General features: G+C 43.4%; 1 protein-coding gene across 1 annotated transcript in view; it reads right to left on the bottom strand.

Annotated features, from left to right (window-relative positions):
- WNT5B (Wnt family member 5B) overlaps positions 1–15810 on the bottom strand; it is a 515195-nt gene that overhangs the window by 240160 nt on the left and 259225 nt on the right. The gene's annotated exons all lie outside the window — the stretch shown is intronic.

The following is a 15810-nucleotide window of genomic DNA, read 5'->3' as shown; positions in this document are numbered from 1 at the left end:
ATTGGGAGTACTGGCAAAGCACACCACTGGTACATCCGTGTCTAGACCAGTGTCAACGCAACTGCACACAAATTAAAAGCCAACAAAATGGACGTCCTCTGTATGATGGAAATACTTATTTACATATGAACTGCTCACAAAGTCTCCAGTTCAAGTCAGTTAGTGTAAAGCATAAAACATATAATGGCACCCAACACCTAAAGGCAAATAATGCCTTGTATCCCTGTGTGTGTGTGTGTGTTTTGGGACCATGTCCCATCTTCCGGGAATGATCCGTTCCAAGTTCTTAAGTAACAGGAGCACTCTAAGGCATCCAACAACCTATACTTTTCATGGTGTCATTTGTGGGTTAATTGCAGACAGATCTAATCCGATCTGGGTTGTTTGACCATGGCAGAATTGTTTGCGGCGAAATTCAGTCAATTTTGCTGCAAAGACAATTTTACTGCAGCCAAACACACCCAATATGCCCTTACCTTTTCTCGTCCGCTGCCTCTCCTGACCCTGCAGCGTCAGTTAAATCCCTCCATTGCAGGTTGGATTAGAAGCCGCGGGTTTTTTTTTTTATTTTATTTTTTTGCCCCCTCTCAATCTTCAGGGAGCTGGGGTACTACCTTGATCGGATCAAAGGGTACTGTCCAAATTCGTTCAAATGTACCATTCAATCAAATTGGGTAATATCATATAATCTGACATACCTTACTGCATTTGGCAAAATTATAGCTATCATGACACTTCTCACACCGTTCCTATGACCATAATCCAGGAGTAAAAGCCAAATCCACTAATCAAGGTGAAAAATAATCTAGTGTTTCTAATATGCCTCAGAGTATCATAGCCACACCTGCTCAGCAGGGAGCAAGGCATGCAGAAGCTGCTAAATTCTGGCTAGCAGTTTTCCAGTAGTAGTGTTCCTCACTTGTAAAACGTAAATACCACTGTTAACAAAATAAATTGCTCTGCTAGATAATAGCGGTATCTGTTATCAGCGTGGCACAGACTGCAGGGTCACTACAGCGTTGCACAAACTATGGCATGGTTTGAATTTAAGATTTGATGATCAGGAGCTAAACCGCTCCTGTGCGTTAGGCATCACCCAGGTGGCTTGGGCCTCCTGGGGAACGGGGAGCAAGGACAAAGCCTGCCTCAAATGTAGCATACACACGAGAGAAACAAATATATTGACCATTTTAAATATTTTCTAAATGTTTTCTAACGCTTCTTGGTACAAATTCCCAAACGCACACAAAGTAAATGTCGCCTGGGTATGTTTGTAGAACACCAGTTGGCGTGTGGAGTAATAAGTAGCTCCTTGTAAAAGTTGGTGGCCCGCTAAGCAGGCTTTCCCAAACTAGAAGCGGGTGATCAATTTATACCACTGTTGCCGATGGTTTTCAGGGTTAGGACACGACCCAAGACAGTACTTTATTCAGAGACTTGAATGATGTACTTAATTCAGAGCGTATACTTCACTGTGCTAATTTCGATCAGTATGGAACCGTAAAAAGAGTTCGCAATGCTTTCATTGTGGCGTGCTTGGTGGAAGACTGATTAGGTGCAACGTGCATTGACCATTTGGGGTTGCTGAGATAATCACACAGCACTCGTGCCACATCATTGGACTCATCCATTTTGGTGTGCTGAGCAGATGTGTGGCAACTAGTAATGCCCAAGTAAGTGCGTGTACAGTTTAGTCCTAGATGTACCATGTGATATTTCTTCCTTGTAACCCGTCAACAAGATATGGCAGGTCTTACTCCGCTTAGACAGACTTTAGTGGCCAGTCCAATTCAGGTGAGTGGTATTACTTTGAATCAGCGCTGCTCATTTGCTGGCATGGTATTTTGAACCTTTACCTGCAGTACAACTGGTCATCATTTAATTGCTACCGTACTATGCATTGGGTAGGTGGGCTGGGAAAAACACCAGCCGGTGCCTAATCAGTCTACTTCTCAGAACACATTGCTGCATCGTATTTGTGCCCATATATAATTGAATTGCATCCTCATTACGTTAATTTCGTAGTTCTATGGCCTAGTGTACAGGCCCCCATCCACACAGATCAATGACTGTCTTCCAAGATATACCTGCATTGATGCCCCACTAATTTAGTTAACGAGATATTCAACTCTCTCTGAGGGGCTTTTTCTTCCAAGATTTGACAGATGCAAAAGGAGTTAAGGTTACTCGAGATATCAGGGGGTCTGCAACCCCCGTTTACTTGATTCATTGATCCCTCACCACTGACTGAACTGGGTAGGACTGGAGAACCATGTAGTTCAAAACATCCGGACAGCCAAAGGTTCCAGCCCGCTACTCTTGATCGTGCACATTTACCTGGTTCTAGTTTAAATGTGCCTATCGTGTTCCACCTTCTTTGGGATTAATCTCGTTTTAGGGTGCTTGCGCTTAACAGCCTGCTGTGTATTTGGTTTCTCCCAGTGCAAGCTTCTGGCAGGAGGATGTAGATAAATGGTATGGAGTGCGCAGCTTTTCATATGGCATCCATAGATTAGATTTTTTTTTTCTCCCTCGGGTGGGTTCTGCGTGCCAATTCTTCTCAGATTGTTTTGTACAAACACCACAGAAGCATGCACAGCAAATTATACATTTAATGTTAAGCCTGGCCCGTGTGTACAGGTTATGATGGGACGGACTGGTGAATCCTGGTTTGGGTCAGTCATTTTTGTGTGGGGCGGGGGCGTGTCATTCTTGAGTGATCTGTGCCATGGCGACAGTTGATCTCGCCGCATCAGCAAAAAAACGTCAACCTGCTTAACATGGGACAGAGTGGGATCTCTTATTGGCTTTGGGATACAAATATGTGAACTCTGATATTAAGCGACTTTTTTAACAGACTTGTGGAGAACAATGGATGCAGCATAATAACAAATTAGGCTTTAGAAAGGGAGTACATTAGAGGCTCTGGCAGCAGCAGTTAAGCTTAGTTCCACATAACTGGAACGAAACAGTTCATTAGTAGTTGTGGCAACAAAAGTACCGTTTGGACCAATTCAGTAAAACCTACCAGGTGACTTAAGTGTAGACTGCAAGAAAACTTCTCAACTCTTATTTCGATCCCAGTCGTGCAGGCTCATATTGGCGGGGGGAGGGGAGGCAGGAGTGGCAGGCTGAGAAGATTAAATGTGTGGAATCGCTACACTGGAGGAGGTGGCTAGCCAATTTGGGGGTGGGGGGGTGTTAAGCAGCTGCCTCTTGTTGCCCTGCCACCTTTTATGGTAGGCAATATATGTGCACCTGGCATCCTGAGACCCCGACCCCCCCTCCCTGCCGCATCCTCTAGTTTGCCCTCCCCCATGCATTAGCTCTGGCCATCTTTACATGTCCTAGAATACATAAGAGAAAAACCAGCGCCGACGTGTCAATTTGGATGCATGGGAGCGTTGATCATGTTTAACTATAAATCCTGTAGAAGCAAGTAGTACCCATAATGGTAACAACTATTCTACCGTGCCACCCGTGGTATCCCCGGGAAATAATTTAATCTCCTGGTACCTTTTCTATCAACATTAAGTTACACTTTACTTTTTCAAACCTCTGCAAAAAAGGTGTCAGTTTTAGATGTTATTGTGGTACATCTCCCCCAAGCAGTCCAACATCGGGTGCTAGTTGCTTATCCGGGCCATTCTGGTACTTTACATGTGCATTTCCAAATTAAAGAAATGCTACACAGAAGAAAAATGGGTGGGGGGCTTTTGGCCGAGCTACTCATTTGACAACTTGGGAGCTCTGCTGTTCCCTCCCAATTAAATACAACACGTATCCTACTGGGTTGGTTAATATAGGGCTACCGTCTCTCAACAGACATGGGGAGTAGTCCTGTCTTCACCTTTTATATTATGGTACTCTTCTAAATTAAGCTTTTATTAGAATCCTAGGCAGCTCACAATGGACGGGCAAGTCATGCTAAGGTTGAACCATTCCATCGAAATATGCACCTCTGCACCGGGGACCTGAAAATACGCATCCTTCTGTCCAGAAAGTCCAAACAATTTTGTGAGCAAAAATCAACCTAGCTTAAAAGGAAAAAAAACCTCTTCCAGATAAAAGGAAGCACTCAACCTTGGTTTTTCTGCGGTCAGGAATCGAAGGGCACGGTGACCCAATCTTGAAATAAAAATGTTCTTATAATATATTTTTGGGGTCACAAAAGAACATGAAGTTGATTAGGGAAGAGGTAGGTTTTAAGAGGTTAACATGTTAGGCAGATGGGATGTAGGTTAAGAGGGGTAACTTATGCCAGGATATAGGCTTTTAGTTAGAACAAATCTGCGTGGAGTGTTTCACGGATGTCTGGGGGAAGACCATTCCGTTCACGTGGAGCAAAAAGAGGCAGCATGGCGAGTGTAAGGAGCCACATGTGTAATCAAGGAGGCAGAGCGGAGATTGCAAGACAGCTTGTAGAGCTGGACATATGCACAGTGGTGCCTTACTGTGGTTAGATTTGTGAACCAGGAGGAGAAATTTAAATCTATTGTCAGCCATCCAGCCTGGTGATGATGCAAGGAAGTTTGGGGAGTTCAAAGAGTCCTGGTAGCAAAGTTAATGACCTTGTCGAGAGGAGACCGAAGAGGATGCTGGCATAGTAGTCCAGTTTAGAGAAGACATGGGTGGTTATGATTTTTCTAATATTTAGGATGAGGTAAGCTGCTGCTCCAGTTTTGGAGATGAAAGTAAGTAGAGGGGTCATAACTCATGCTGAGGTTTCTAGCTGAAGAAGAGGGGAGTATGTCAGGTGGAAACTGGATAGGAAGAGATGAGGGCAAGGAAGAAGAGCACCTCTATTTTGATGAGTTTAGCAACAGAGTGTGACACTATCCGATATTTAATGGTAGAGGGAAAGTTGGAGATTTTGATCAAGCGATCAGGGGAGAGTTCAGGAAAAGATGATTTTTGGCGTTGTCTGAAGTCTGTACGAGGACCCAAAGGGGGCGATTAGTGCCCCAAGAGCAGAGGTGTAAAGAAGAGCTGACCCAAGATAGCCGTGTGGAACACCCAATTAAGTGAGTTGAGATGTGTTGCTCCAGGAGACATAATTGGTGAGGTGCCATCTAGGATTCAATCCAGGCAAAGGCTCAATCGTGAATCCCAAGAAGAAGGGGAGTATTAAGGAGATTAGAGCGATAGACTAGCGTCCAATGCAGCAGACAGGTCAAGGAGAATTAAGATGGAGGATAGGTTGAAGTGCTTAGAGGCAATGAAGTTGGACACATTCATGAATGCAGTTTCTGTGGAGTGACGGGAGCGGAAACCTGCTTGTAGAGGGTCTTGAAGGTTGTGTATGCCTAAGAAATTAGACTGTTGAACACAACCCTTTCAAACCCTTTAGAGTAGTGTGGAAGGAGAGACAGAAGGGGAAAGTTGGCTGGTAGATTCGGGCCAGGCCCTCGCTTTTCAGGAAAGGGAGGACAATGGCTGTTTTGAAAAGCAAGCAGAATCGAAGCACAGGTTGAAGTGTTCAGCAAGGTGAGTGGCCACTAAAGGGGGAATAGGCTTTACTAGCTGGAGGGCTAAGAGGGGTTAGCCTTCAAAAGTAGAGATGACTTGACTATTAGTGTAACTTGAATGGGATATCAAAGCAGAGGATGGTAGAGTAGGCAGGTGTAAAATGTGTGAGGAAGGTCAGGGGTATTCAACTAGGTCATTAGCTGTGAGTGGCGTTGGTGGTTGTAGATTTGAGAGTAATTTTAGGGTGCCCTGTAGCCAGCGAGGAAGGTTGGAGTCAGAATCAATGGGTAGGTAGAATGTCCTTTTTGCTCTATCAAGAGAAGGCTTGAGAGAGTTCAGAGCCGAGTTGTGGGTGCTCGTGCGAGTGGGTACGCCTCTATTTGTGCAGCAATCGGTGCATGTCTGTGCAGAGAGTGTATGAATGGGGTGACCCGTGGTTGAGGATGAAGGTAAGCAGTGAAAGAATGAGTTGTATAGTGGGGATTGAAAGTTGGAGAATGCTGTGTTGGTGGAAGCGGCATCGGGTGTGAATGAGAAGAGTGAGAACTATAGGTCATAGGATGGAAACAATAGCTGTGGATGGAGTGACAGTAGCATTAGTGGCTGAGAGAGGGTTGGAGAAGAATAAGAGATCCAAAAGTTACCTTGCCCCATGGGTGGGTGAGTAGGTAGGTTATGGATAGCGTGCAGAATGTGGTCACTAAGAAAACAAACGCTGAAGTTCAGATTTCTGGGGTGATGTTTAGTGAAAAGAGAATGAAGGAATTGCCCATGCTCATTAAAGAATGGTCCGCTAGGAGGGTGATAAATGGCGATGATGTAAAGCGGAGCTATAGAGCTGGTGAATTCAAAAGCGGATGACCTGGTTGGAATAAAAATTCTTCAGGCATCTTTTCTAGCTGAGCATTTCCGTAATGAGCTCAAGGCACCCATGCAGGCATTTCCTTTTTGAAGGGCTGATTGAACCTGTTTTTCAAAAGTCTGGATTTACTAGATATCTCCCCGCTCGTTAAGGGAAACCCTGCCCTACGTTATTTGTGGCTGAAAAGTATCCAGAATTAAATCACTTCATGCTTTGGTCCCCACTATCGCCTGCACTGTGGATTATTGCATGGGGTAGGGAGTGCTGAACATTTCTAAACATGGTTTCCAAGTCTTTCAGAAGATCTGCATAGTGCCTTGTGTGGCGATTTATTTGTTGCCCAGCATAAGAGAACGCATTTTTTAACTAATGGACCAGACACCTGCAGAAGGTGCAGGTTTGTTCAGCGAAAGCAGGTGGTGGGTGATTGCCAGTCATGATGGACTTGTCTGCTTCCTCCAGAGACTGAACAAATCGGCTGGTGCATTTTTCTAGCATTATGCCAGGTTTTTTTGGTGTGCACTTCTCCAGCTGCAAGAGCTCTCTCCAAATTACCTAGAGATGTGCCTGGTTTGGTAAAAATAGACGTAACTTAAAGTGAACGTACAGTTTGGCAAATAGGTATGGCCTTCCCACCAAAACGAACCGCCTATGTCATTTGCAGATTTTTTGGGCGTATTTTTTCTTCTGCAGAACAATTCATTTGGAGAGATGAGGAAATGCTGTCCACAGATTCATTATAGCAGCAAACTATCAAAGTAAAACACTGAGAACTTCATTTACCTGCATATCCTATCCCACTATATTAGTACGTTCTACTAACAGTAATACAATTAATAGAAAGTCTAAATACATTAGTAACATGTATATTGGAACCTGTAGTACTACTTCCACTATTAGTAGCAACAATAGTACTATCTGTGCTAACAATGCTAGCAGTATGCCCGGCTCCACGCCTGAGCAGCTATGCCCCACCAGTTCCTAACTCGCTGGTACCAATAATCTGAATTCCTAAAAGTCTCCTCCATGAAACGGCCCCTTAGTTTTCTCAAGGGAAACCCATCTTGCTTTCATGATATTTTTCTAAATCACTACCATGCTTCCTCTGAACTTTGGAAGCCTAAGATAAGCTACCACTAAAACCTAAACTGATCCCATTTTAATTTGTTATTGGGTTAAAATAAACTTAACATATAGAACAATTACACAGATCAATAGTACATTCTGATTAAATCACACAAAAACAAACAAGAAAAACGAAAATAAAACAATTTTCCAATCTTATGCGAACTCAGTTTCACACTTCCAATTTCAATGATCTTCGAAATCCCACAACTGCCAACATATCCATGGTCGCGTTACCCCTCAAGCATCTATTCTAAAAACATTCTGCATCAATAAAATCTGCTGATAGTGGGCAAAATATCTCAGTCTATTTGTTTGTTGTTGGGGACATTGGATAATGTGATGTTCATGTTTTAATTATATTCACAGCCCTACAAAATCTGCACGAGACATCCCCTACTCCCAGCTTGTTGTATTTCAACAACATTTCTTTAATGGTGTTGAGATTCCATCTGAATCCGAGGAACTTGCACCATTTTTCTCTATTTGTCTTGGTCATGGGGTCCAGTGTAAGAACTCCAAGCTTCTTGTGATCCCCTGCCGAGTGTGCCAGTGGATTATAACTGTCTGAATCAAGTTACTCCGACTCCTTTTGGTACTGTTGGGTCTATTAATCAACTTTTCTCGAACCAGTGTCACTCAACATTCTATCACACTCAGTACTAACGTTTTTCAAATGAAAATCCATCCCAGTAGGGTATGGACTATCATTTCTTTTAGGTCACGGTATTGAGTATTGAGTATTAGAAGAGGCATTCAGGATTCTACCCAATACATTCAAGAAATTCCAAAATACCTGTACCCTTAAGGGACCTGATCCCCAGCTTGTATCAAATTGATGAAACATTTGGAAGCTTTAACATTTTTCTTCAAATCATAGCTTCAATTCCCGGAAACAAGTTCAAAATAGAGAGGGGTTGTGTTGCTTGATGTTATATCAATTTAGGCACGACCGTGCCCTCCTAATATTTCAAGGCTGGTTAGACAGAATTACTTGCACCATGCACATTTGATTGATGAAACCCTTTGACTTAACCCACATGTATTGCTTTGTTCGATCTGCTGATGGGAAATCCCAAATAGATAAAGTGGTTCACAATTTCCAATTCATCACCACTCCACCATACAAAACCCTTTAGCATTCTTTTCTTAGTACATTGAATAATTTTTATTTTTTTGTGGTGATTGAGAGACAATTGCTGACGCATATTTCCCATTAGCCACTGAAGTCCTATCGGCAGCATATCAAACAAGAAGCCATCCGTGTAGGAGAGCCATGTTAAGTTTTGTTTGTTAAGCTTTGTCGATGAAAATGTTACTTTATCTAACGGCTCTCCTACGTCTGGCACATAGAGGTTAAAAAGGCAGGGGGAAGAAAGCACACCTGCCTAAACCCCGAGTAAGTTGATATTTTTTGTGTCGGGGATCCCTGATAGTTCATTCTGACTAACATTTGATTATGAATGCAAAGCTATAAAGAGTTGCAACACGCCTGCCAGTATTCCCCAACTAAACATACTCCACAGTCCGCTTCTATCCACCATGTTAAACGCTGCCATCAAATCTCTGGTCACCACATGTAAAGCACTAACTACCATTCCAGACAAGTTTTTGGGCCGGTCATTTAAGTTAGTGACGGGTTTTACTTTTACTCCCACGCCATTTCTGTAGTCTCTGTCTCGTGTGACCACGCCACCAGTTGTTGTAATAGCAAGGCTGCAAAAACCCTTTCAGCGTATCGAAATTGGTCTCCGATTCTTAGGGCCATTGCGATTTCCCTTTTTAAATACAGGGACAACATAAGCGGTTTGCCATGTAGTAGGTATAATCTGGGACTCAACCATTTGCCTGAAAGAGCCAATCTGGATCCATGACCATGTGGTAGGATCATCCCTGAAGGCAATGTTCGACAAACTATTAGGACCTGGGGCCTGTGATCCACTAATGCCCTGAATAATATTGAAGATGTTTTCCTGGTCAAGATTAAGATACCATTAAGTGTCATTGGACCCATTCTCCTGACCAAATACGGTTTTAAAATAATTGACCTAAAGTAATTCACTTACTGGATTCCATTGCATGTCTACTTGGCTATATTGTAACTAAATTGAAAACCCCTCTAGGTTAGGACATAGGTTTCGCAAATATATTATAACAAACAGGTATCCTAACCGTTCAGTTCTTTATGCATACACTGTACACTACATTTCTAATAAGGGTTCACAATAAATGTCTTACTAAGTTCCCAATTATTTCACAAAATTGGATATGGTGGTGGGAATGTATTTTCCCATCTCCATTATCTTTATTTCATTTGTTGGGACTTTTAAAGAAATGCTACTTGCTTCCACATGTTTCTATACATAGTGACAAAAAATCATATTCTTGAGGGTAGCAAAAGATTCTTTCGCTCCCATCAACCATCATATACTTCATTATTAACAAGACAATGAGAAAACAATGGTATGGTCCACACTTGCGGAATACATAGAAACAACAGTCCACTGTAGAGGAACATACATAAATCCTGTTTTTAGTATATACAAAAGTATATACACACTGCTACTTCACTTTACAAAGACTTGCATATTAATGACCCAAAAGATATGATTTTGTCTGTGTGCCCATGTTCTAAGCTGTGGTCATCATTTGCATTGGTTTATATGTTCCTCAATTAATACTTTCCAGGCAAAGCAGAGGTTGTATTTGGTCGACGTCACTAGTAGGGATAGGGTACATGGTGGAGTTGCTGTCCGTCCCTAGCATCGGGTGATTTCACACTCCATGTTCGGGACCTTTAAGATGATGAACCCCTGAAGTGGCGACATCAAATGTTATGATTACTTTTATCTTGGGTGCTGCCATTACCTGGACTAAATGTAAATGAGCAGGGATGTTTAAAAACCAAGAGAATTGGGAAGTGTAAAATACCTAATACAACTGACCTTGGGGACCAGAGAGCCATAGACTGCTCTGATCCTGGTGAGCAGAATGGAGGTTTAGTTCCGGTCTGGGGCCAACACCCGGGATGGAAAGATTCTGTGGAGAGGAAAGCATAAGTGTGTATGTAGTGTGTATATATATATATATATATATAGAGAGAATGGGGGAGTACCCTCATGGAGTTATTAGATGTCCTCTAATGCAAATAGTCAAAGAGTAATTGTAGCATAAGGACCTTGTATATGCAATGGGAGGTGGGGGGAGGCGAGGGTCCTAATTCCGCTCCTTTGCTGCAGTTGGTTGTTTCCTGGTCGGATGCAGTGACATAAAAAGGTATTGGTGAGGGAATATAATTTTTTTTATTTTGCATTTTTAAAGCGCTCACACAGCCTGTGGGCATCAAGGCGCTGTTACAGGAATTGGAATTAGAAGAGCCATATGTATACTTTGTACTGACGTATAGTATTGTAAGTTCAGCACTGACCGGCTAGAAACCAATGTTGTGAAAAAAAGGAAGCAAGCAAGGGTCGGAGGTTACCTGCACTGAAATTGTAGGGCGAGGTAAGGATAAAGATTAATGCAGGAGCCCAATGGCCATGCGCCTTATTGGTAACGGTGTGCCCGTTTCTGCTGCAAGAATGGGAGAGAGAATATGGCTGAGCAGACGGGCTAGAGCATTGGGGCCTGAATCACGTACCGTGTCAGATCAGTGTAAGAGTACACATCAGATAGTGTGTGAGGCGTGTTTACCAGTGGTATATGGCACCCAAAAACCGATCAGTGCTTCAAAAACCGGTCCGCGGATGTCCGGGTGTCTGTTGCATCGGAGCCGCGTTGCCAATATCTAAGTCTAGGTAAAGTAATGTACCGGTGTATGTATTTTGGTATATGCTAAAATAGGATTTATGTATGTTACTCTACACTTAACTGTTGTATCTATGTATTCCACAGGTGTGGGCCATACCATTCCATTGGTTTCTCAAGGTCTTGTAAATAGTATATGATGGTTGATAGGAGAGAATCTTTTGCTACTCTCAAATATGCTTTTTTTGTCACTATGTATGAAACACGTCTTTAAAAGTCTGAAAAAAATGAAAAACATAATGGATGGGCAAATAAATTCCCACCCTCCTATCCAATTTTATGAAAGATAAAATGATTAGTCTTTATTTTGATGTTTCAATTGGGAACTTAGTAACACATTTATTGTGAACCCCTAATAGTGCAGTGTATGCATAAAGAATTGAACGTTTAGAGCAACTTTTTTTTCTCTAATTTTCGTGTCTACTTGGCCCCTTCCCATCTCATGGACTACTCACCAGAAGGAGACGGTGTCCGTTTTGCATAGACGTTCTAACATCGCCTCTGCATTGTTCTGCTGGAGCTGTGCTCGATATTGATGAAGCCAGTTAAGATGAGACTGACTGTTTACCCTTTTTAACGTCCTCCACTCTGAAGGCCTTGTTACCCCATATTTTCTATTCATGGCACTGATATTTGATCTAAGAATACATTTTTCTTGCTTGCCTTTCTGATCATATTGATGAGGGCACCTAACATGTGACAAGAAAGGCTTTGACTTGAGATTCCCTTTAGTTGCTCTGCAATGACGTGTTCGAAGTTGTTCGTACTAAACGTATCCAACTTCCACTCCATCGATGTTGACACCAAGGTTTCAACCAACTGTCCAGTAAACAGAGTGGTTTTTCCCTGGTTCCAGGTTACACAGTTGCTTCCCTAACTTCTCATCGGTCCGATGCTATCATATCTCATATCATTACCCAGTAGTCTGAGAAAATGAAAGTTGTCAGTAATCATTTCAAGCCCATTCCATTCGCAATCTACCACCCTGAATCGCTTAAACCAGCAATAGGAGTTCTCATTTGCGACAATCTGATCCAGGGTTGAGCGTTTTGTCCTTTGCAACCATATAGGTAGACTCAGGATATCCCCCACGGTATGTTCCATTAAGCTGTTGTAAACCAGGTTCTTCAACACTTAGTTATTTCGGCGATAACCTCAGTGTCGACATGTGGAATTCAAGTCACCACCCAACGATATAATTCCTCATTCCACCTCCGTTAGCCAGTCCGAAATGCATACTCCTTATGGATAGATTCCATACTGCACAGAGATGGATGCCAAAAAGATGTCAGATTTTTTTTCGTCGACCCCTTACCCATAAGAGACCTGCAGGGCCCAAAAAAAATCTTCCCACTCCTGGGCTAGGTGTTCAACAGCAATTCCCGAGGCAGTTTTAATGAGAGTAATTAAGCCTCCTGCAGGTCACCGGCGCACTCCCTTTACTGCTGCCTGTAATGTCGTGATCTAACCATATAATACTGGGCATTGCATAAGCCAGGTCTCCTGAAGGAGAATTATTGAGTAGCCTTTTAGCATTATCCCTGGTGCCCAGTTCTCAAATAAGTTTGAATTTCCGCAACTATTCCAGGACAATATGCCTTACTTCTCCCATTGGTGGGCACAAGAACTATGATCATAGGGATCCAGGTAGCCAAGTCCAGTATTCTAAATCATGGCCCAGTTGATCTTCAGACATTGCCCACTGGACTTTTAGTTCATTACTCATGTCCCAAAGTACAGAACATTTTGGTTTCAGCTAAGCTTATACCTGGGTCCGCACTATCCGAGATATTTCATACCTATACTGTCGTAATGGGACCGATTCCTTTAGAATGGGGTTGGACCTCAGTTCTATCTGGGTTGGCAAAATCCAGTCTGGCCAGGTCTTTGTATGAGATGGCTCGTAACAGGGGAATTTACGAGAGGAGTGAGAAGATGCCCTTCCTGTTCATGACCATACAATGTGTCAACGACCACTACCATGCCTGTGCAACTAAGTTCTTGCAAGTAACAGCCCCTCAATGCCCCTGGGCTGCTTGCACGCTATATAAATATAAATAAATAAAAATAAATAAATACTCCTATTCTCTGGGAGCAAACATTCTACACGTATCTTCCAGTTTTTCGTTCAGTTAATACTCTTATTTTCATGTTTCCTCTCCTCCCCAACAACCTGGTTGTCAGTCTGTTTCCCTGTTAGGTCTTCCCTCTACTACATGTAGGTCAGAGCAACAGGCACCCCTCAAGATGCTGCTCGCACCCATATTCCTAAATCGACCCGTTTCAAAACGTTTTCACCGTACCACACATTCATGTTGATAACCCCCTTTTCAAAAAGGCCCTGTCCCTGTATGTTTGAAGCACTGGGTGCATTTCCCTTACAGATCAGCCCAAACTGACCGTTAATTAGCTTACAACCAACATCATCCCCATTTTTCTGAGCACTGGAGTTCTCAGAAACAAAGTGCTAGTGGGCATTTCGCTCAGACTCATTTCAACACCCTTGTCCAAGCATCCCCATCCAAGTTGCCTTGGGGAATATTTCTGTTCAAGCAGGTATGAGAAATTAAGCCATTAGGACTGCGTTGCGTTTGTTTGTCGCTCTTCGCATCGGTTTGATCAGCAGCATCCACCTTTGGACGAGTCATATTCACAGAGGGTGCAGCAATATACATGGTTTCTTCAATGCCAGAGTCCATATTTCCCATTTTAGTCACCGGTTTTCTGTTAAGTGCCTGTGTAGAATTGGCCATCTGTTTCCCATTATTGCCTTCCTTGATCTTAGTAATATCAGGGTTTTAAAGAATGACCTGAAGCTGCAATTGCTTATTTTTGCCTGTTTCATGGGTTTTTGGTGTGCCATTTCCTCTGTTTTTTCTTGGCACATATAGCGAAACTCATTGACCGCGATGCATACTCTCAGCTCAACAACTTCGTAGAATCCAACAACCTACTTGGCCCCGCTCAATGTGGCTTCAGGCCGTGCCATGGAACTGAAACCACTCTGATTTCGATCTGGGATGATCTCAAGGTCTCGGCTGACTCAGAGGGCTGTTCTGTTTTTGGAATTTCTAAAGCGCACGGCCACCCGGAGGTATCTTGGCTTTGTAACACTGGTCCTCCTTGACTTGTCAGCCGCCTTTGACACCGCTAACCACTCTTATCCTCCTTAACCGACTACCCTCCCTTGGAATCCAAGGCTCAGCACTGAAATGGATTGCCCCATTCCTCAACAACAGGAAACAAATCACCCTTCTCTCTCACCCATACACACAGTGAAAACCTGAGTGCCACAAGGTGCCTGCCTCTGTTCTCCTCTTCAACCTCTATCTGACCACGCTACCAGCGATCATCGGCGAGCACAACCTCACCTGCTACAACTGCGCTGACGATACCCAAATTATCCTAAGCATCCCCAATATTTGCAGCAACCTTGAATCCTTGAATCCTACCTCCAGAAATCACCTTGATAAAATGGAGATCATGGTGAGCGGCAACTCTGCCCTCCTCCCACAACCACTCCCAGGGCCCTCCTCCCTTGGGCCCCCCCACACCTCAAAAATAGTCTAAAACCATGGCTGCACTATGGATTTGGGCGTAACCCTCTCCCATCAGATCAACAAAGTATCAAACTCCTACCACTGCCACCTCAAGCCCCTAAGACACATTTTTCCACACCTCACCTACCCCAACAGACTCGCCGCCATTATGTTCACTGTAATGCCAAGACTGGACTATGCAAACTCCTTATATCTCGGTATCCCGGCATACCAACTTAAACTCCAAAGAGCCCAAGCTCTGCCGCCCGACTCTTCCTTGCATTAGAACACAGGGATCACATCTCCCCTGCTCACTGCACACTTCACTTGCCTGTTGGACAAAGGGCCACTTTCAAAATTGTATGGATTTCCCACCGACCAGTTCACAAAACTGGCCCAACGTACCTACAAGAGAAGATTATACCCTACCACCCATCACACACCCTAAGGTCAAGGCCTGCCATCTTACTAGTGATCCCAGCTTCCAACTCAACCAGGATTGGGAGGGGGTGGGGGTCACCCTACTCATCCCTGGCTCCGACTGTGGAACTCACCCAAGACTACATGGACTTCCGAAAAGCTCTAAAAACATGGCTTTTTCCATAACCATGACTAATGCCCACTGAAACTCACCGCTATTTATCGAATGCTGCCTCCACCATGCTAATCACACTGGCAGCACACATACTGAGTACACCCAAGCACTGTATTCTACCCATATCTCTCGACTGACATGGACGATGGTCCCTGAGTGAGTTCAACCCACAAGTGCTTTTCATACCAATGATATATAGAGCACTATATTACTGCCAAATAACATAACTGCTCTTTAGCTGATATGCCTTCAATTTCTATTGTGCCACATTGACGTTGTGTCCCATCAACTACCGTAGCTGGTGCCAAACAAGCACTCTTTGTTCCTTTCCACTGTAATAAGGGGATAGCTATTTCAGTTGTTGCAGCTGTAGAGAGTCAGATGATGTAATTTCTAGTGCCTGCCCCCTCACC

This window comes from Ambystoma mexicanum, chromosome 12 (genome assembly GCF_040938575.1).
Source record: "Ambystoma mexicanum isolate Mex_15411 chromosome 12, UKY_AmexF1_1, whole genome shotgun sequence".
In the NCBI taxonomy this organism is placed as follows: Eukaryota; Metazoa; Chordata; class Amphibia; order Caudata; family Ambystomatidae; genus Ambystoma; species Ambystoma mexicanum.
The sequence above is the reverse complement of the archived record's forward strand: the minus strand, read 5'-3'. Positions and strand labels throughout refer to the sequence as shown.